The sequence below is a fragment of the Halichoerus grypus genome, chromosome X (genome assembly GCF_964656455.1).
Source record: "Halichoerus grypus chromosome X, mHalGry1.hap1.1, whole genome shotgun sequence".
Classification (NCBI taxonomy): domain Eukaryota; kingdom Metazoa; phylum Chordata; class Mammalia; order Carnivora; family Phocidae; genus Halichoerus; species Halichoerus grypus.
The window spans coordinates 17645644-17667661 of NC_135727.1; the positions used below are offsets into that span (position 1 = coordinate 17645644).

The 22018-nt window shown below is 45.1% G+C and overlaps 1 long non-coding RNA gene across 1 annotated transcript in view; it reads right to left on the reverse strand.

Moving 5' to 3' along the window:
• LOC144380461 (uncharacterized) overlaps positions 1-22018 on the reverse strand; it is a 56132-nt gene that overhangs the window by 11320 nt on the left and 22794 nt on the right. The window contains exon 2 of the long non-coding RNA XR_013444619.1: positions 2296-2406. This is a non-coding gene — a long non-coding RNA (uncharacterized LOC144380461). The remainder of the gene's footprint in view (positions 1-2295; positions 2407-22018) is intronic.

Consider the following 22018-nt stretch of genomic DNA (forward strand, 5'->3'; position numbering starts at 1 on the left):
ACCATACCCTTATCACCCTTGTCCTTGTGCTGACGCCACACCTAGTGTGCGCAATCCCCAACTCTGGGTCAATACGACAGCCCCCTTTTCTCTGCCCTGACGCTTGAGGGGCTGGCCCCTGCCAGAGAACATAACACAACCAGGTGGGCATTGATGTCATCCTGATCTCAGAGGAGTTCACAGCGCTGCCTCCTGATGCTTCCAATGTTCTCCCAGCACTGGCCTGAGAGAGCAGCTGAAGTTCCCTGTAACCTCTGGGAAGGGCACTGAAGTTATCTGCGAAAGAGAAGAAGCTGGCAGATCTGGCGAAGTCTGCCTAGAGGGCTTCTGTGCATTTGGGGCATGGCTGGAAGTCTGGAAATAAGAGGAGAGTGGTCTTATCTCAGCAGAGCAATACGGAAGAGTCGCAATGGCTAGGATCCAGTGGAATAACACACCCAGCATCAGAAGCTGATTTACCTCGGAGCTAATGAAGATGCAGCTTCAGGGCCCCTCGTTTGCCCAAGTAAGTTCGAAGGCTCTGTACTTCATTTTGTATTCGCAGTTGTGTGTGCTATTTCTTTAAGAGGCTCTCCAAGTCGTGTGAATCGGGCCTCATCAAACCTGGATCCACCTCTGATCTGTTACCAGGCTAAAGAGCTGCTTCCCACCATAGCCACAAGGCTGTATATGCCTGTTCGAACTGAGCTGCCATCCTAGGAAGAAGGATGATGGAAAAATCTTGAATGGACAGTTTTCTTATCGACTGAAGTGGCATGTTCTTTATTTTTTAATTGGCAAAACATGTAGATTGTCTATCATCTTCAATTCAGTAGGCACCGAAGAGTATATAGCAAAAGACAAGTCTCCCTCTCACTATCCCATCTTTGCCTGGGAGATATCCATACGTTACTAGATTCTTGTATATTCTTCCAGAGGTACCATATGTATATTCTTTTGTTTTGCTTTTCCTTTTTAAAAATTTTTAAAATTTTAATTTTTTTTTAAAGATTTTATTTATTTATTTGACACAGAGAGAGAGACAGCGAGAGGGAACACAAGCAGGGAGAGTGGGAGAGGGAGAAGCAGGCTTCCCTCTGAGCAGAGAGCTCGATGCAGGGCTCGATCCCAGGACCCTGGGATCATGACCTGAGCTGAAGGCAGACACTTAACGACTGAGCCACCCAGGTGCCCCTAAAATTTTTAATTTTTTTAAAAGATTTTATTTATTTATTTGCCAGAGAGAGAGAGAGGGAGAGTACAAGCTGGGGAAGTGGCAGGCAGAGGGAGAAGCAGGCTCCTTGCTAAGCAAGGAGCCCGATGTGGGACTCGATCCCAGGACCCTGAGATCATGACCTGAGCCGAAGGCAGATGCTTAACCATCTGAGCCACCCAGGGGCCCCTAAAATTTTTAATTTTTTAAAAAGATTTTATTTATTTATTTGAGAGAAAGAGAGAGCATAGGGGGTGGGGGAGCAGAGCGAGAGGGACAAGCTGACTCCGTACTGAGCCTGATGTGGGGCTTGATCCTACGACCCCGAGATCATGACCCAAGCCGAAATCAAGAGTCAGACATTCAACTGACTGAGCTACCCAGGTGCCCCGTGCTTTTCCTTTTTAAACAAATTTATAACATGCTATACCCACTGTTAGTCACCTTGTTTTTTCATTTTACAATGCGTTTTGGAGTTAATTCCATTTCAACCCCGAAAGAGCTACCTCATTCTTTTTAACAGCTGTAGACTGTTCCATTGTGAGGATGGACCATAATTTATTTAACCAATCCCCTATGATGGACATTTAGGTTGTTTGCAGTCTTTTGCTATTGTTATCACAGATAATATTGACTGAATTGAAACTTGATTATGGCTTGAGTTAGAGACTGAACTCTTATTGAAATAATAGGTTACATCTTGTACACAACTGAACACAAATGGCTTAAAAATTATACTCTTTACAGTACTTAAAGTGTTGTGAGGTTTAAGTTAGATAGTACCTATAAAGAACTTAGTACATAGAACGTGCTCCAGAAATGGTAGTTCTTGTCCCTTTCCCTAGGGCTCACAGAATGTGATGTGAGCAAATCCCTCCATCTGTGCCCCATGGCCCCATCCCTCCCATGCCCTCATTAACCTTGATCTACCAACTGGGTCCTCTATCTCCCTTTCTACTGACCCCTTTCTCTAGCTATAAACATTATCTTATCTCCCGCATCCTAAATAAAACCACCCTTTGTATTTCCTACGATCGGGTTCTGCTGTAACAGAGAAACCCAACCTAACAGTAGCTTTCACAAAATCAATGTTTCTGTCCCACGTGAAGGTTGTGAGGTGGGCGATCCGAGGTTGACGTGGCAGTTATCAGGGACTCAGGCTTCATCCAGCTTTCTGCTCTGACATTCCGAGTGTGGCCCTCTTCCTGAGGTTCCTAGATGAAGTACAAACCACTGTACCCACATTCCAAGCAGCAAAATAGAGGAAGGGATAAGAAGAGGCAAAGGGCACATATCAACCATCTTTGAAGGAAATATGCTCGATGCTATCACACGTTTTTGCTTATATCCCATTGGCCATACATAGCTGCAAGAGAGTGAGGAAATGCAGACTTTATTCTAATCTAGATGATTATGCGCCCAGCCAAAAAACTGGTCTTCTATAAGGGGGAGAATGAATATTGGATTAGGCAATTAGCAATCTCTGTGACACTTTCCCTCACGCTTTCTCCCTTCTCTTTTTCTTCATGGCTACGCTTCTCAAAAGCATGGTCTACACTCATTGTTCTCCACTTCTCTTTCAGTTATTTTTTTTAGCCCATTGGAGAGAGGCTTACTCCTAAACTTGCCTTTTCAAGGTCACCATTTGTTCACAAGTTAATTAATTAACATCTCATTCAACACACATTTATTGAATTCCTAGTATGTGATAGGCACTGGGCTAAGTATTGGCAATATAGAGATAAATAAGTCATGGTTGTCTTTGCCCTACAGGGCTGTAATAATTTTATGAGAGAAACAAAATAAAACGAAAGATTAAAATACAGAGTAGCAGGGGCACCTGGGTGGCTTATTGGTTAAGCATCCGACTCTTGGTTTCAGCTCAGGTCATGATCTCGGGGTTGTGGGATCGAGGCTTACGTTAGGCTCCGTGCTCAGCGAGGAGTCTGCTTGAGATTCTCTACCTCTCCCTCTGCCCGACACCTCCCCCTCAAATAAATAAATAAATCTTAAAAAAATAAAAAATAAAATATAGAGCAGCAACTGACATGACAGAGAAGGCATAAGAATATCTGGAAGCACAGAGGCAGGAGGGGAGGTGTAGGTGAAGGAAATCTTAGAAAATGACACTTGAGCATTCTCTCTAAAGATATCAGTAGTAAGCCAAGTGGATGAGGAAGTGAAGAGCTTCTTGGAAGAGAGAGTATCCTGGGCAAGGATACCCAGCATTCTGGGAATTGCGGTAGGCTGAAATTGCTAGAATGAGGATTTTGTAGGAGGAAGAGTGAAGAAGATATAGGCAGGGGAGATATGACAAAGGCCTTGACATATATGTATTGCCACCAAGCTCAGTGGGCTTTGTGCACACCTTGTGCACATCTTTAACTTTATCCTGGTGTAAGGAGCAACATGGAAAGGTGGTAAGCAGAGGAAGGGGCTGGTTAGATTTGTGTTTGGATACATCACTGGCTGCTGGTAGAAGGTGGAGAGTGGGGCAAGAGTAGAAGTAGCAAGATCATTAAGAGTCTACAACTGTAGCCTGAATGAGAGATGATGGTGGCCTGGACTAAGAGAGAATGTGATGAGTTTGGAAGATATTTACAAGGGAGAAGGGGAGGATTTGGTGACTAGGTAGCTGCATGAGTAAAGGAAGAGTCAAGAATGATTTCTGCTTACCTATAGAGAACAAACTGATGGTTACCAGGAGGGAGTTGGGTTGGGGGATGGGTGAAACAGGTGATGGGGGTTAAGGAAGTCACATGCTATAATGAGCACCGGGTGTGGTATGGAAGTGTTGAATCGCTATATTGTACACCTTATTTTAACTAACTGGAATTTAAATAAAAGCTTCAAAAAAAATGATTTCTGGCTTGGGCAGGTAGGTTGATGGTGGTGGCAGCGCTATTGGGGGAAGATGAAGAGGAGCAGTTTGGGTTGTGGGACAATTAATGATTCCAATTTGGTCATGTTAAGTGTGAGATTCTTATTAGACAAGTAAGCAAAAGTCAATTTATAGGTAGTCATTATACAAATCTAGAGCTAGTAATATCTAAATACATGGCTAGAGATATAAATTTGGGCAATATTGGCATCTTGAAATTGAAGCCTTGGTCATATTAGATCTCCTTAGAAGAATACAGAGTAACAACAGAAAATGCTGTAGGATCAAATCTTTAGGATTTCCAATGTTTAATGGTTTGATAGAAGAAGATGAGCCTGAGAGGGATCAGCCAGGGAAGTACGAGAAAAACAATGAGATTATGATTTCATGGAGGCCAAGAGGAAGAGGCCAAGGGAAGGCACTGTTTCAAGAAGGAGGAAAGAGTTTTCAGCATGTTGAATGCATGTAAGGTGATGACTAAAAAACATGTCCATTAGATTTGAAGACATGCAGATCATTTGTGACCCTAGTGAGGAAAGTTTTGGTGGAGTTATGGGGACAGAAGCTTGACTGGAGTGGATGGAGAAGTGAGTGAGGGTGAAAAATGGAGACTTCCAGTATAGATAACACCTGTAAGAAATTTGACTGATGATCAAGAGGACAGAGCTAGGGGCACCTGGGTGGCTCAGTCAGTTGAGCGTCTGACTCTTGGTTTCAGCTCAGGTCATGATCTCAGGGTTGTGGGATCGAGCCCCGAGTCGGGCTCTGTGCTCAGCAGGGAGTCTGTTTGGACCTCTCTCTCTCACTCTCTCTCTGCCCAACGCCCCTACCCCCAAAATAAATAAATAAATCCTTAAAAAAAGAGGACAGAGCTATAGTATCAGTAAGAAGGGAATGGAAGGACTCAGTTGAAAGATAGCCACTGAAGATATTTAGAAAGAAAAGATCGTTAATAGTGTAAGTTTCCTGAGAAAGTGGGTGTGGTGAGATCCGTGATTCCCTGGACCAGTAACATCACCATCACCTGGAACTGGTTAGAGATCCAGATTCTCAGACCTTACTTGAGACTGACTGAATCAGAAACTTTAGGGGCTGGGGCCTGGAGTGCTGTGTTTTAACAAGCCTTCCAGGGGATTCTGATGTGTATTCAAGTTCGGGAGCCACTGCACCATAGATAAAAGGAAGGATATCTCCTTTACTGTAAGAGGAGAGAAAGTGGATCAGAAAAGTACAGATGTGGATAGATGGATCAGTTTGGTATGGGAAAGTTCATTCACTCATTCAACAAATATTTATGAAATATCTAACATGTGCCATTCACTAAGTATACAGACCAACAAATTCCTGACCTTACGCAATTTACATTGTAGTCAGGGGAGACACAATAAACAAGTAAACAAGGAAAATCTATTATAAGGACCTTAGATTTTACTCTGAATGAGGAGGGAATGCATTACTAGAATGTAAGCTCCAGATCTGTTTTTTTTCACTTCTGTGTCCCCATGGCCTAGAACGCTGCCTTGATTATGTTTGTTGAACAAGAAAATTGGAGGGCTTTGGGCTAACATGATTTGGTTTAGATTTTTAAAAGTCTCACTGTGTTGAAAATAGACTTTTGAGGTCAACAGTGGGAGCAAGGACACCAGTTAGAGGTCATTGCCATATTCTAAGCAAAAGTTGATCATGAGTTAGTACAGGGCGGTCGTGGTAGCAATGGTGAGAAGTGGTCAGATTCTGAACGTATTTTGGAAGTAGAAGCAGCACAATTTTTTAAATGTACTAGATATAGGGGGAGAGAAAAAGAGGAGAGTCAACTATGACTTGAAGGGTTTAGGCCTGAGCAGCTTGAAGGCCAGAGTTACCACTGACTAGAGGAGGAAGGCCTAGGTATCAGGTGTGTGTGGGGAGGGAGGGAATGAAGATCAGTGCAGAGGCAGATTTACTGTAAAACTAATGATGATTAGGTCTCTCATTTGCTCAGGCTCTAGCAATATGTTAGTAAGTTATTTTCTTTTTTCTTTTTTTTAAGATTTTATTTATGTATTTGACAGAGAGAGAGAGTGAGAGCTAGAGAGAGAGAGCACACACAGAAGGAGAGGGAGATGGAGAAGCAGGCTTCCCGCGGAGCGGGGACCCTGACGCGGGGCTTGATCCCAGGACCCTGGGATCACGACCCGAGCCAAAGGCAGACGCTTAACCGACTGAGCCACCCAGGCATCCCAATAAGTTATTTTCAAGTTCTTTTTCCTGAAGAAAGGTCCCCAAATTGTATACGTTTCAGGACTCAGGCATTTGAATGTGCCCCTAATCAGAAGTTCCATTTTGGACATATTAAAGTTGAGATGTCTGTTATGGACTGAATTGTGTCCCTCCCCAAATCATACGGTGGAACCCTAATCCAAAAGGTGATAGTATTTGGATATAGGGCCTTTAGGGAGGTAATTAAGGTTAAATGAAATCAAAAGGGTAGGGCCCTAATCCGATAGAATTGGTATCTTTATAAGAAGAGAAAGAGACACCAGAGAGCTCTCTTTCTTTCCAGGCACACACAAAAGAAAGGCCATGTGAGGACACAAAGAGAAGGTGGCCATCTATAAGCCAGGAAGAGAGGTCTCACCAGACACTAAACCTGATGCTCCTTTTTTTTTTTTTAAAGATTTAATTTATTTATTTGACAGAGAGAGACACAGTGAGAGAGGGAACACAAGCAGGGGGAGAGGGAGAGGGAGAAGCAGGCTTCCCGAGGAGCAGGGAACCCGATGCGGGGCTCAATCCCAGGACCCTGAGATCATGACCTGAGCCAAAGGCAGACGCCCAACGACTGAGCCACCCAGGTGCCCCTAACCCTGATGCTCCTTGATTTTGGACTTCTGGCCTCCAGAACTATGAGAAACTAAATGTCTATTGTTTAAGCCCCCCAGCGTGTGGGCAGCAGAATGAGTCTGGAGTGCAGGAGAGAGGTCTGGCTGAAGATATAATTTTGGGAGTCATCAACATATAGGCAGTAGGACAGTAGGTGACGTCATGAAGCTGGATGCAGTCATCAAGGAAGTGAAGGTAGGTAAAGAGAGGAGGTCCAAGGGCAGAGCCATGGCACTTTCTAACTTTCAAAGTTGACTTGATGTTGAGGAACCAGCAATGGAGAGTGAAGGACAGTAGCCACCAAGGGGAAAGCGAAACCAAGAGATTGTAGCATCTTCGAAACCAACGGATGGAAGTGTGTCAAGGAGAAGAGAGTAACCGTGTCAAATGCCGCCGATAGATCCAGAAAGATGGGGACAGAACACACTGTTAGATTTACCGACAGGGAGTGATTGTTTTGCACCTGTGAGCTTCAATTTTCTCTGTGAAGTAGGAGGCAGGGTGATCCATTGAGAGATGGGGTGGGGCCGGGAGAGTTGGGGAGATGACAAGATGGGAGGTGTAAGGAGAGTGAGGGAAGTTTGGAGAAAGGAAAGCACAGGCTGACCAGGGAGAAGGTGCAGGACCGCTGGGCGGCACGGAGGGCCTGTTGGAGATGTTCCGCAAGCACGTGGATTCCCAGCTGCAGCAGGGGACAGGGCTGCTAAGGGTTAATCACTTTTTTACATTTCTTTAAAAATAAGAACAGCAGGGGCCCCTGGGTGGCTCAGTCGTTAAGCGTCTGCCTTCGGCTCAGGTCATGATCCCAGGGTCCTGGGATCGAGCCCCGCATCGGGCTCCCTGCTCCGCGGGAAGCCTGCTTCTCCCTCTCCCACTCCCCCTGCTTGTGTTCCCTCTCTCACTGTGTCTGTCTCTGTCAAATAAATAAATAAAATCTTTTAAAAAATAAAAATAAGAACAGCAAATCCTTGTTTACGGCCTCAGAGACAGTTTCAAGATAAGAAAGCACAGGATGCTGACAGTCCAGGAGAGGCCACTTGGACCTCAGGGGAGTGTCACGTAGCAACGTCCAGCTGTAAGAAATCCTGGAGCTGGAGACATCCCCGCAGGAGAGCTGTCCCCGAAGCAGCCCGACACTGGGCGGCGCCAGATGGTAGCTGTTGGCCTGATGTCGCTTCCCATTACCTGGCTGGCCTCAAGGAGCATGTATGCATGTGTCTAGTATATTGCAAGGGGAACCAGGAACGAGATCCAGATGGCTGGGCTCTGGCAAGGCTCACACATGCATTCCTTGCCTTTCTGGGGGCTAACATAACATAGCATTAATATTTAATCCTTTATGAGAACCCTTCTCCGTGCTCTACGGGCCCACTGACCGAATGTGCAGCCTAGCCCGGTGTGGCGGACAGTCCTGTTCTCCGCGTTTGACGGAGGAGACAACCGAGGCGCACAGAGGTTACATAACTTGCGCAGGGGACACGCCGGCAGGAAGCGGCAGGGCCAGAGCTGGGACCCAGGCCGACTGACCCACGGCCTATAGAACACAGTGAGTGTTCGCCACGTCCGGGCCCGGCGGGGCACTAAGCACCTTCCGTGGATTATCTCATTTCATCCTCGCTACAACCCGGTGAGGTTGCCACCATTAGTAATCGCATTTTGCTAATGAGGTCAAGGAACTTAATCCAGCTCCCATGGCTGAGAAGTGGGGGAGGCCGCGTCGGCAGTCGGCAGAGCGCTGATGGGAGCTCGGAGCCCACGGCCCGATGAACGCCTCGTCCGGCAGACAGACGTGCAGAGAGATGACTGGATCCTGTAAGTGTGTGGGTTTTGCCTTAAAGGGCCCTCCGCCTCCGCTGCGCTCAGGCCTCGACGGCCCAGGGCGGACGGCGAGGCTGGAGGTAGTCCGCCCCAGCCGGGTGCGGATGAGCTCCCACTGGCGGGCGGTGTGGACGGAGGAGTGGAGAGGGGCCAGCCCTGAGCCCTCAGAGACTTCAGCAGAGAAGGGGGTGGCCCAGCCAAACAGGGGCGACTAGGGTGACAGCGGAGGGGCACGCAAAGGCTCCAGCGGCACTGTGAGCTCAGGGAGAGCCGAGGCAGGGGGCTGTAAGGGCGGAGGCCAATCTGCAGGGGTGTGTGTGTGTGGGGGGGGGTCAGGGAGGTGAGGGGGCGCAGACAATGGGGATGGGGAAGAGGGGTGAGGAAACAAGGGAGAGAGGGGCTGGCCGGAGCCCGCGCGGAGGGACCCCTCATTCCCTGATACTGGAGGCCAGTGAGTACAGGCGGGTGCGGGTGGGTCGGGCTCCCCAGCTCCCCGCTACCCCACGCCTTGTCGTTCGCCCGCCAGAGAAGGTCATTTGTGCGGAGCGACGCAGATGCGGAGGGCGGTGCGTTCTGGAGGCCGAGCGGCGGGAGGGAGAGCGCTTGGAGGGGCCCCGGGGGGAGTCCAGGCGGCTGAGGGAAGGCCGCGAAGCCACCAGCGGGTGGGGAGGCTGGGAAAACGGGGACTGCTCAGGATTCTGGACGTCTACCGGAAGTTAAAGGAAGAGGCTTGATGGAAAAGCGAGAAAGTAGGAAGGTCCGAAGGTCATGGCCCAGTCTGAGAGTGACACCTTGGAGTTGGGGACTTCAGAAGAGGAGGTGTACCTAGGGGTGGCCAAGCTGAGTGACGTCCGTGGGCGTGGGCCGCGAGGTGGCGAGTGAGACCCCAGAGGTAAGGAGAGGCGGGAACCGTGAGGCCTGGTTTTTGGAGGAGGGTCCGCATAGACACGGGAGTTACCCAGGATGATGGCAGCGTGGGAAGTTTGGAGCTGAGGCAAATGGCAGCCTGGTCTCTTCTCATGGCTGGGGAGAATGAGCAGCCTCCACTGGGGAGGACGACCCCCTCCCTGGGAAGCGGTGGATTCAGCCTGGGGATCGGGCTACCTGCCAGTAAGGTTAGTGACCTTCTAGAAGAGGCACGCGAACCAGGCTTTCTTCACAGCTAAGATCACCACGGTGGCTTTTTAATTCACAGCGTTTAAATGGTACTTGACTGTTTGTAACGTGGGTCTCAATTGAAATATTCTCCCGCATGAATTTTAGGCAAGTCTCTTAACTTGCTTTCTGCAGCTTGGAAACAGATTATGCTGGTTTGTACAAAGTTACAAGTGTGTCTCGAGCAAAATTTTAAAGCTATTTTATTTTAAACTTCCTTTTAATTTTAAAGCTATTTTAACAATGCTCTTCATATAGTCCGTTCATCTTTTGCTCATTCCTCCCCTGTCCCCCCACCTAAACAAACAGAGAAACAAACATATAAACTCCTAGCATCACATCCTGCTTTCCAGATCGCTGGCCTTTGTGGGGCCTTTGGCCCCAGTGAGCTGAAAGACCAGAATTAAGGCTTCTGGCCTAATACTTTTTTCCTACCACACGGGGGCAGACTTTTTAACAAAAAGGGGGGAAACAACTGTTTATCTTGTACTATATAGAATTGCATAACCAACTGAGCCACCCAGGCGCCCCTATATAGAATTGCAAACGGAGATGGGGCTGTAATGTGCAAGGTGAGGACTACAGTTAGCAAAGCTGCATTGTAAATTTGGAAGTTGCTTAGAGAGTAGACCTTAAAAATTCTCATCACGAGAAAAAAATGTCGTAACTATGTGAGGTGATGGATGTTAAATGAACTTATTGTGATGATCATTTTGCAAGAGATACATATATCAAATCGTGTTGCATACCTTAAACTTTACAGCGCTATATGCCAATTATGTTTCAATAAAACTGGAAAAATGAAAACAGAAAGGAAGTAGTGAGAAGTTATGTGAAGGCCAGATTTTGTGTGGTTTTTAGGTCTTGACAAATCTACTGCTTTCCTCAAATCTGCAAGTGTCCCTGTTCGTCCTCCACTGATGAACTAGCTCCCTTCTGCCCTTCCTTTCTTCTTTCTTCCCTTCCTCTCCTACTCTCTTACTCCCACAAATCTGTATTCACTCTAGGTGGAGCTGCCTGATAAAATGTAGGATGCCCAATTAAATTTGAACAGCAGATAAACAACAAATATTTTGTAGTGTAAGTATGTCCAATTCATTTTCTGGGGACATACTTATCCTACAGAATATTGACTGCTTAGCCAACATTCAAATTTAACTGCGTGGCCTGTATTTTTACTTGCTAAATCTGGCGATCCAACCCTGGGCCCTGAGCAGTGCTGGAAGCCGGCTGGGTGCGGCTGGGGAAAGCTCCAGAGGCTCCCTCAGGGGCGTGCCTAAAATCCTGAGCAGCGCGGTGCTAGAGGCTGGGGGCCGTGGCCCAGCCTGTGCCCTCAGGGAACACCACCTCAGCAACCTCACCTTCCAAGCTGCCACTTAGGTTCCATTCTTTCCACTGGAAACATCCAGCTGCAGGATCTTCTCTGGGAAGCCTTTCCTGATCTCCCCAGGGACAGCTGTCGCCTCAACACTTCGTATTTACGTCTCTGTTAACCCCTCTCACACTATATGCTTTACATTTGTCTTAGGCACCAGACTGTAAGGAACTAGAGTCAGAGAGGTTAGAGTCCTTTTTTTGTTTTTTTGGTTTTTTTTTGTTTTGTTTTGGTTGATCTCTGTTTCTCATTTGCTGACACAGTGTCTGGCACAGAATAAGCCATATACAAGAAAGGGTCCTGATTAGATGACTTCTAGTGTCCTTTATGGATTCAGAAGGAGTCCCAGGTTATGTCTCCCTGGGGCAATAGCACCGGTGTGTGTACTAGTCCCGCTGCCCCACATCCTGGGGGTCAGCCTGGCACGACCGCCGGGCAGAAGGCAGGTTTCCTGGGAAGACCTGAACCGGCTCCACGCTCTTCTCCTCTGTCCTCAGTCCTTCTCCCAGGGTGGTGAAGGGGGGCCCTGGTACATGGTGATCCCCACCCTGGGATCCGGAATCATGGCTTAACTGATAATAAATACTCGTTGGAAACGTGTAAGACTGTGTCCGTATAAAAGAGCCGGAGGAGCGGGCAAGAAGCCGGGGTGGAATTAGTACCTTGACCAGTAGGATGGGCTTCACAGTGATTGTTTTTCCCATTTCGTTTTGTTGTATGTTATTAAATTGACCATCTTCTGTGTCCAGACAATAGAGTGAGTGATTATACAAAATAGCCTCGAGCCCCTGTATGTGCTAAAATTTATCTGAATATTCCCCTTTATTACCTACACAATTTTCTAAAAAGTGCTTTAAGTTTGCATGTGACTTAAAATCAACCAGAAAATGCTTCATAAAAATGGATCTGAAGGGGCACGTGCACCCCAATGTTTGCATCAGCAATGTCCAGAATAGCCAAACTGTGGATGTCCATCAACAGATGTCCTTTGGCAGATGAATGGGTAAAGAAGATGTGGTATATACACAAATTGGACTATTACTCAGCCATCAAAAAAGGATGAAATCTTACCATTTACACTGGCATGGATGGAACTGGAGGGTATTATGCTGAGGGAAATAAGTCAATCAGAGAAAGACAATTATCATATGGTTTCACTCATATGTGGAATTTAAGAAACAAAACAGAGGATCATAGTGGAAAAGAGGGGAAAATAAAATAAGACAAAACCAGAGAGGGAGAAAACCATAAGAGACTTTTAACTCTAGGAAACAAACTGAGGGTTGCTGGAGGGGAGGTGGGTGGGGGAATGGGGTAACTGGGTGATGGGCTTTAAGGCCAGCACGTGATGTAGTGAGCACTGGATGTTATATGAAACTGATGAATTACTGAACTCTACATCTGAAACTAATGATACACTATATGTTAACTAATTGAATTTAAATAAGTTAGTAAAAAATGGACTTTTTAAAGTATCGATGGCTTAAAAATTACTGCAGGGTTAGATGATCAAAATAATCCTCAGAAATACAACAGAATCCTCAGCACTGGAGAAGACTTTTAGATCTTTTTCAGACCAAGTTGAATGAATAGCAGCGGCAGTGAATGGGGAAAAACCCAAACAAAGAAACTGGTCTTCACTTCTTGTTGATTCCTTTCCAACCTCCGAACTCCCTGGCTTGAAGTTTTATTTTTATAAACCTCTATGGTCTTTGCCTCCATCCCACCCTGGAACTCACAAGTAGAATCCCACCGTAGACCCGTCTTTCAGGGGTAATTAAATAATAGCTAATGCTATTCAGTGCTTCCTCTGTCCTGAGCACTGGTGTAAGTGCTTTGCAGGTATTAACTCAGCCAAGCTTAAAAGGAGGTAACATAATGCAAGTATCAGCTCTGGAGCCAGACACTCTGAGTTCATGGTCCAGCTGTACCACTTCCTATCTGTTGACGCTAGTTAACTTCTCTGTTCCTCAAATTCTCCACCTGTAGAAGGGGATTGCTGCTGCTGTAGCTGTTAGATCCTACCTTATGGGGTTGGAAGAAGATTAAAATAAATTAACATATGTAAAATACTTAGAATAGTGACCGACATCCAGTGAATATTATGTATGTGCGCATCTCTAGAGAGATAATAAAATCTGTATGTACAGATAAACTTACAATTCTATCAAGAAGGTACTCTGGGGGTGCCTGATTGACTCAGTCGGTTAAGTGTCTGCCTTCAGCTCAGGTCACGATCTCGGGGTCCTGGGATCGAGCCCTATGTTGCGGGCTCCCTGCTCAGTCAGGAGCCTGCTTCTCCCTCTCCCTCTGCCCCCCACCCCCTTCTCGTGCTCTCTCTCTTTCAATCTCTCTCTCTCAAATAAATAAAATAAAATAAAAGATAGTCTTATTATCCTCATTTTACAGATTAAAAAAAAGGAGGTTCAGGAAGGGCAAGTAGTCTTTTAAGGTACACAGGCTGCCCTCCTAACCACAATACTGCTTCTGTTTTTATTTTGTTTTAAATAAACTTTTATTCATTGATTGATTGATTTTTAAAAAATATTTATTTATTTATTTTAGAGAGAGAGAGAGAGCAGTGCGTGAGTGAGCGAGCAGGGGGAGAAGCAGAGGGAGAGAGAATTCTGAAGCAGACTCCTCGCCAAGCGCAGAGCCCAACACGGGGCTTCATCCCAGGACTCCAAGATCATGACCTGAGCTGAAATCAAGAGTTGGCCGCCCAACCAACTGAGCCACCCAGGTGCCCTGATTGTTTTTGTTTTTTTTTTTTCAAAGTAGGCTCCATGCCCAACATGGGGCTTAAGCTCACAACCCTGAAATCAAGAGTTGCATGCTCTATGGACTGAGCCAGCCGGGTGCCCCCTAAATGAACTTTTAAACTTAAAAATAATTTTAACTTACAGAAGAGTTACAAAGATAGTTCAGAGAGTTCTCATATAACTTATACCCAGCTTCCCCTAATGTTAACATCTTACGTAACCATCTACATTTGTCACAAGAAATTAATGTTGGTAATATGTTACTATTATTAACTAAACTATAGACTGGTAACTATTAATAACTCTTAACTAAACTATAGATTTAATTTGGATTTCACCAGTTTCCCCACTAATATCCTTTTCCTGTTCCAAAATCCAATTCAAGATGCCACATTGTGTTTAGCCTTACTGCTGCTTCTTTTTTTTTTTTAATTCCAGTATAGTTAACATAGTGTTATATGAGTTTCAGGCATAAAATACAGTGATTCAACAGTTGTATCCATTACTCAGTGCTCTTCATGATAAGTGTATTTTTTTTTTTTTAAAGATTTTATTTATTTATTTGACAGAGAGAGAGAGAGAACAAGCGGGGGAGCAGCAGAGGGAGAGGGAGAAGCAGGCTTCCCGCAGAGCAGGGAGCCCAATGCGGGGCTTGAACCCAGGACCCTGGGATCATGACCTGAGCTGAAGGTAGATGCTTAACCAACTGAGCCACCCAGGTGCCCCCATGTTAAGTGTACTCTTAGAGCCATACTGCTTCTTTTTTTTAAGATTTATTTATTTATTAAGAGAGAGAGAGAAAGAGCATGCAAGCAGGGGCAGAGGGAGAGGGGAGACAAGCAGATTCCCCACTAAGCAGGGAGCCCAACACGGGGCTCGATCTCAGGACCCTGAGATCATGACCTGAGCTAAAATCAAGAGTCGGGTGGTTAACTGACTGAGCCGCCCAGGCATTCCTGCTTATTTTTTTTTTAAGATTTAAAAAATTTTTTTAAGTAATCTCTACACCCAATGAGGGGTTTGAACCCACAACCCTAGGATCAAGAGGTGCATGCTCTACTGACTGAGCCAGCCAGGTGCTCCCGTCATACTGCTTCTTAATACGTACTGAGCAAGCACCCCGGGTCAGGCCCTATAGTAGGTCCTGGGGACAGGGACATGAGTGAGAAACTGTTCCTACCCTCAGGAAGCTCACAGACTGCTGGAGAGAGAGAAGCAAGCTTTCAGTTATAATAAAGGGTAGTCCGCGCGATTGCAATTAGGCATAGAGGGTTGTGGGGGCACAGACAAGAAGCATCCAATTCGGTCGGGGTCACCTAAGCTGAGACCTGAAGGATGAAGAGGACTTAGCCAGGCAAGATCAGGGTGTGTGTGTGACCGGAGTGGGAGTGGGCATTGAAAACCATATTTAAGGTAGAGAAAACATCATGTGCAAAGATCCAGAGGGGAGAGTGTGAGTGTGGCCCGCTTTGGGAACTGCTCCATCTACCAAGATTTCACCACAAACTCTGCAACCCCTACCTGGACCACAACCGTCTACACTGGCTCTGACCTTTTCTAGGCCTTCAAGTTCTTTCTACGCTTTGATGGTCCCCCCTCCCTCACACACACTGTCCCCCACTCTCTTAGCTACACTCACGTCCCAACTGGTTTTACATTCGGTCACACCGGGACTGAACTCTGAAGTCCCCTGGGCCAATCCCTGACCCTGGGAAAACCCCACACCTCCTACTCTCAAGTAAACGTCAGGCGCTGGTTAATTTTGCTATAACTTCCTCCTAATCTTGGCCAAGCTTTGACTGTGTGAGCTATGACAAGGACCTGAGCTTTGGAGTCACGCAGACATGCGTTCGAATCCAAACTCCTCCACTCACCATCTCAGTGGCCTTAGACAAGGTATTCACTGTTTTACTTTATTAAAAAATATTTAAAATTGAGTATAGTTGACGCACACTGTTACATTAGTTTCAGGAGTACAACATAGTGATTCAACTTCTCTATACATTATGTTACGGCTCACCACAAGTGTAGCTACCATATGTCACCACACAACGCTATTACAATGCCATTCGCTACATTCCCTATGCTGTCCCTTTCATCCCCATGACTTATTCATTCCATAAGAGGTTCACCATTTTATTTTATTTTATTTATTTATTTATTTTTAGAGGTTCACCATTTTAAATTTGTTTCCTTTTCTGTAAAATAGGAATGCCAATATTGTCCACCACCAAGAGCGGTTGTGAAGATTAAAAATAATATAGGTACACAAAAATTTAACTCAAAATGGATCAAGGACCTAAATGTAAGACCTCAAACAATCAAACTCTTAGAAGAAAACACAGACAAATTGGACTTCATGAAAATTTAAAAATTAGTGCATCAACAGAGTAAAAGAGAGTAAAAAGGCACAGAGTAAATTTATCCACAGAGTAAAAAGACAACCCACAGAATAGGAGAAAATCTTTGAAGATCATATGTCTGATATCCAGAATATATACAGAACTTCTAAAACTCAACAATGAAAAAACAAGCAACCTCATGCAAAAATGGGCAAAGGACTTGAATAGACGTTTCTCCAAAGAAAATACACAAATGGCCAATAAACACATGAAAAGATGCTCAACATTGTTGGTCATCAAATCAAAACTACAATGAGAGACCACTTCACACCCATTAGGATGGGTACTATTAAAAAAAAAAAAACAGACAATAACAAGTGTTGGTGAGGATGTGGAGAGAAGGAATCCTTGAGCACCGATGGTGGGCATGTAAACTGGTGCAGCCACTGTGGAAAACAGTATGGCCATTCCTCAAAAAATTAACAGTAGAACTACCCTATGATCCAGCAATTCCACTTCTGGGTATATACCCAAAAAATTGAAAGCAGGGTCTCAAAGAGATATTTGTACACCTGTGTGCTCATAGTAGCATTATTCACGATAGTTAAACCATGGAAGCAACCCAACTGTCCATCAATGGATGAATGGATAAGCAAAATGTGGTGTGCACACCTGGGTGGCTCAGTCGTTAAGTGTCTGCCTTCAGCTCAGGTCATGATCCCAGGGTCCTGGGATGGAGCCCCATATCGGGCTCCCTGCTCAGCGGGGAGTCTGCTTCTCCCTCTCCCTTTGCCCCTCCCCCCTGCTTGTATGCACTCTCTCTTGCTCTGCTCTCTCAAATAAATAAATAAAATCTTTTTAAAAATGTGGTTGTAAAGGGAAAACCTGAGTCCTCTCCTCTTGTGTTGTTTTTTATTCTAACGTGACTACCACACTCACAACATTTCTAACACCAGTTGTGTGGGAGTTTTCCCCCAAGCAATTCTCTAACACAGGCTGGGTGTCCTACAATTTAACTCAATTCTGACACTATCTACCTGGAGATAGCATCAGATCCCACAGCTTAAGGGCTCAGTTCAACAAGACTGTCCCCCCCTCCCCCCAACTTCAGATGCCAATTGTGAATAGTAGGTCCCTAGGTTACCCACACTTCTGTCCAACATGGCTATAAATAGGAGGTTCCCATGACTCCCTCCTGGGGTTTGATTAATTTGCTAGAGCAGCTCACAGAACTCAGGGAGATACTTATGTTTACCAGTTTATTAAAGAATATGATAAGGGATACTGATGAATAGCCAGATGAAGAGATACATAGGGTAAATTCTGGGAGGGTTCCGAGTACAGGAGCTTCTGTCCCCATGGAATTGGGGGCATTACCCTCGCAGTACATGGATGTGTTCACCAACCTGGAAGCTCTCCAAACCCCCTAGTATTGGGACTTTAAGGGAGGCTTCTTCACATAGGCATGATCAATCATTAACTCCATTTTCAGCCCCTCTCCCTTCTCTGGAGAAGTGGGGGACATGGCTGAAAATTCCAAGCTTCTATACATGGCTTGGTCTTTTTGGTGACCAGTCCCCATCCAGGAGCCACCCAGGAGCTCACCCAAAGTTGCCTCATTAGGACACAAGATACTCCTATCACCCAGGAAATTCCAGGGGATTTAGGAGCCCTGGGTCAGGAACCTGCATCAAAGACCAAATATGAGAACAAAAGATGCTCTTAGTGCTCTTATCACTTAGGAATTTACAAGGGTTTCATGAGCTCTGTGCCAAGAACCAGGGGCAGAGACCAATATATACATTTTTTTATTCCATCACAATGGCATACATACACAATGGAATATTATTCAGCCTTAAAAAGGAAGGAAATCCTGTCATATGCTACAACAGATGAATCTTGAGGACATTATACGAAGTGAAATAAGCCACTCACAAAAACACATATACTGTACGACTGCATGCATACGAGGTACTTAGAGTAGTCAAATTCATAGAGACAGAAAGTGTAATGGTGGTTGCCAGGAGCTGGGGGGAGGGGAGAATGGGGAGTTATTATTTAATGGGGACAGCGTTTCAGTTTTGCAAGATGAAAAAAGTTGTGGAGATGGTGGTGGTGATGGCTGCACGACAATGTGGGTGTATTTAATCCCACTGAATGTACACTTCACAGTGGTTAAGACGGTCAAATTTATGTTATGTATATTCTACCACAATAAAAGAAGAAAAAAATAATATAGGCAGAGTTTTTTTTTTTCAAAGTTCTATTTTTTTAAGATTTTTTTTCTTTAAGTCATCTCTACACCCAACGTGGGGCTCGAACTCACAACCCTGAGATCAAGAGTTGTGTGCTCTATCTACTGAACTGGCCAGGCGCCCCTGCAAAGTTCTTGCTATTGTGCCACATAACAGGTGCTGAGTAATTGGCAGTTTCCTTTATCATCGACCCCTTTTTTGTTTATCACTAGGTGAATCTCCAGGGTTTTGTTTAGAGGACCTACTCCAACCTTTTTCACTTTCTTCAGCCTTCAATTCTCATTTTCTTCCCTTGCCTTCTATGTTCTTGGATCTCCTTTTACTTCTTTGACAGTCTCTTGTGTTACCTTCACTGGCTCTTCTTCCTTCTCTTATTTCCTAAGTGTAGGTATGTCCTCAAGATCCTGTGCTCAAAATTCTTCTTTTTTTACCTTATCTCTCTTAGCAATTTCATTTCAGGCTTATGTGAATGACTTTTTTCTTTCTTTTTTTTTTTTTTAAGTGAGCTCTACACTCAACGTGGGGCTTGAACTCATGACCCTGAGATCAAAAGTCACATGCTCTACTGACTGGGCTAGCCAGGCACCCCTTACATGAATGACTTCTAAATGTGTATCTCTGATCTCAACTTTTCACTTGAGCTCCAGACCTGATTTCCAGACTCCCAACTGACCATCTTCACCTGGATGTTTTGAGGGGCCTTGCACATCTAGTATATGCTAACGTCATCTCTTCCAGTTCTGCTTCCCACCCCGCCTCAAACCTGTCCTTCTGGCGATTTTACGTGTTAATGGCCTCCCCATCTTATCAGACCCTAGGTTTAAACTCTCAACTTCTTACGGTTCTAAGGAACTGTCATGCAATTCCCACATGTCCGTTCTCACTGATGCCAACCAATTTCATACTTCAGCATCTTGCTGTCCAGGAGAGGCAATCCCTTTCTTTTGAAGAGGCTGTTTGAGTACTGTCTTATCCACGTACTCCCTTTTCCTAATACCAAGATTGCTGGAAAATACAATTCAGAAATTTGCTTGATGAGCAAGGATTTAAAACAAGGGGAGGGGAATAGTCTTGAGGGATATTTCATCCCAGCTATGGTGAAGCCCAAAGAACTGTCCCTGTTCTGCAGCAAATGGTACTTAGATTCAACCTTTCTCTCCCCCATGTGGTGTCAGATACACATTGCCAAAGTATGCCCTTGAAACACCTTTTTTTTTTTTCAGTGCTGAGTTCTACTAAGAAACATTATTGGGGGCGCCTGCGTGGCTTAGTTAATCGTCTGACTCTTGATTTCGGCTCAGGTCATGATCTCAGGGTCGTGGGATCCAGCCCTGTGTTGAGCTCTGTGCTCTGCATGGAGTCTGCTTGTCCCTTTCCCTCTGCTCCTCCCCCCCACCTCTGCTCTCTCCTCTCTCTCTAAAATAAATATATAAAATCTTTTAAAAAACACATTATTGAGTTTCTTAACACCATTGGCTAAGTGACAGTGTAGTTGACAGTTTCCTTCCATTATGAGTTGATTTAATCAGTTGACATCTCAAAAATTTTATTTATTTATTTGACAGAGAAAGACACAGCGAGAGAGGGAACACAAGCAGGGGGAGTGGGAGAGGAAGCAGGCTTCCCGCTGAGCAAGGAGCCCGATACGGGACTCGATCCCAGGACCCTGGGATCATGACCTGAGCTGAAGGCAGACACTTAACGACTAAGCCACCCAGGCGCCCCTCAAAAAAGCTATCTTAATCCTACCCATAAGGGGCGCCTGGGTGGCTCAGTCGTTAGGTGTCTGCCTTCGGCTCTGGTCGTGATCCCAGAGTCCTGGGATCGAGCCCCGCATCGGGCTCCTGCTCAGCGGAAGCCTGCTTCTCCCTCTCCCACTCCCTCTCCTTGTGTTCCCCCTCTCGCTGTGTCTCTGTCAAATAAATAAATAAAATCTTTAAAAAAAAAATCCTACCCATAAATCCCACTCTTAGGCCATTATACCCTAGGGAAAACTCGCACCTGTGCTCCAAAGACATGTAAATGAGTACTCATAGTAGCATACTGCCCCAAACAGAAAACGACCCAAATGTCCATCAGTGGTAGAATGGATGAATAAATTATGGCATATTGGTAAAATGGAATACTGACAACAAAAAGAATGATCTACAAGTACACACAGAATCACAAATAAATCTGAAAAACAATGCTGAATAAAGTTAAGTCTGAGAACACATTCAGTATAGTTCCATTTATATAGAGTTCAAAACCAGGCAAAACTAAGTAATACTATATTGGTTGAAGATAAATGCATATGTGACAAAAACTATAAAGATAAGGAATAATTTTATTTGACAGAGAGAGAGAGCACACACAAGCAGGGGGAGCGGCAGGCAGAGGGAGAGGGAGAAGCAGGCTCCCCGCTGAGTAGAGAGTCCAATGTGGGGCTCGATCGCAGGACCCTGGGATCACGACCCGAGCCAAAGGCAGACGCTTAACTGACAGAGCCACCCAGGTGCCCCTACACAGGGAATAATCAGCACAAAATTCAGGAGAGTTTTCGGAGCTTTTGGAGGTGGAGAGGAAGATGGTGGTCTGAGGAGGGGCTTGGAAGGCTTTAAAGGCATCACAGATTTTCATACCATTATTATTCTTTAAACTGTGTATCTGCATTAAATACATGATTACATGTACAATAGACTTTACAATTTTTAACGGTTACTTTTTCAAAAGGTAATATCATTTCCAAGTTTTTGAGATGAAAGGATGGCCCTTCCTTTAGCTAGATAGCTCTTGTCCTCCTCCAAAACTCACTTCAAATCTCCTTTTGGAAGCCACCTCTTGACTCCCCAGGTTGATTTAATATGGAAAATTTCAAACGTACACAAAAGTAAGGAAAATAATATAATGAACCACCATGTAACCATCCCTGAGCTTCAACAATTATGCACACACAGCCAATCATGTTTCTTCTATACCCTGACACATTCACCTCCACATACTGGATCATTTGAAAACAAATCTCAGCCATCCTATTACTTCATCTGTAAATACTTTGGTAAAAGTCTCTAAAAGATAAGGACCTCTAAAAAAAGGGCACAACCCCAATACCATTATCCACTTAAAAAACTTGACAGACTCCTTAATATCAAATATCCAGGTAGTGTTCAATTTTCCCTGTGTCCTATAGCTTTTTTTTTTTTTAGAGAGAGAGAGAGAGAGAGCACATGCACTTGAGCATGCAAGTGTGTTGTGGGGGAGAGGAGCAGAGGGAGAGAGAAAATCCCAAGCAGGCTCCATGCCCAGCACAGAGCCCGACATGGGGCTCGATCTCAGGACCCTGAGATCATGACCTGAGCTGCAATCAAGAGTCGGACACTTAATTGACTGAGCCACC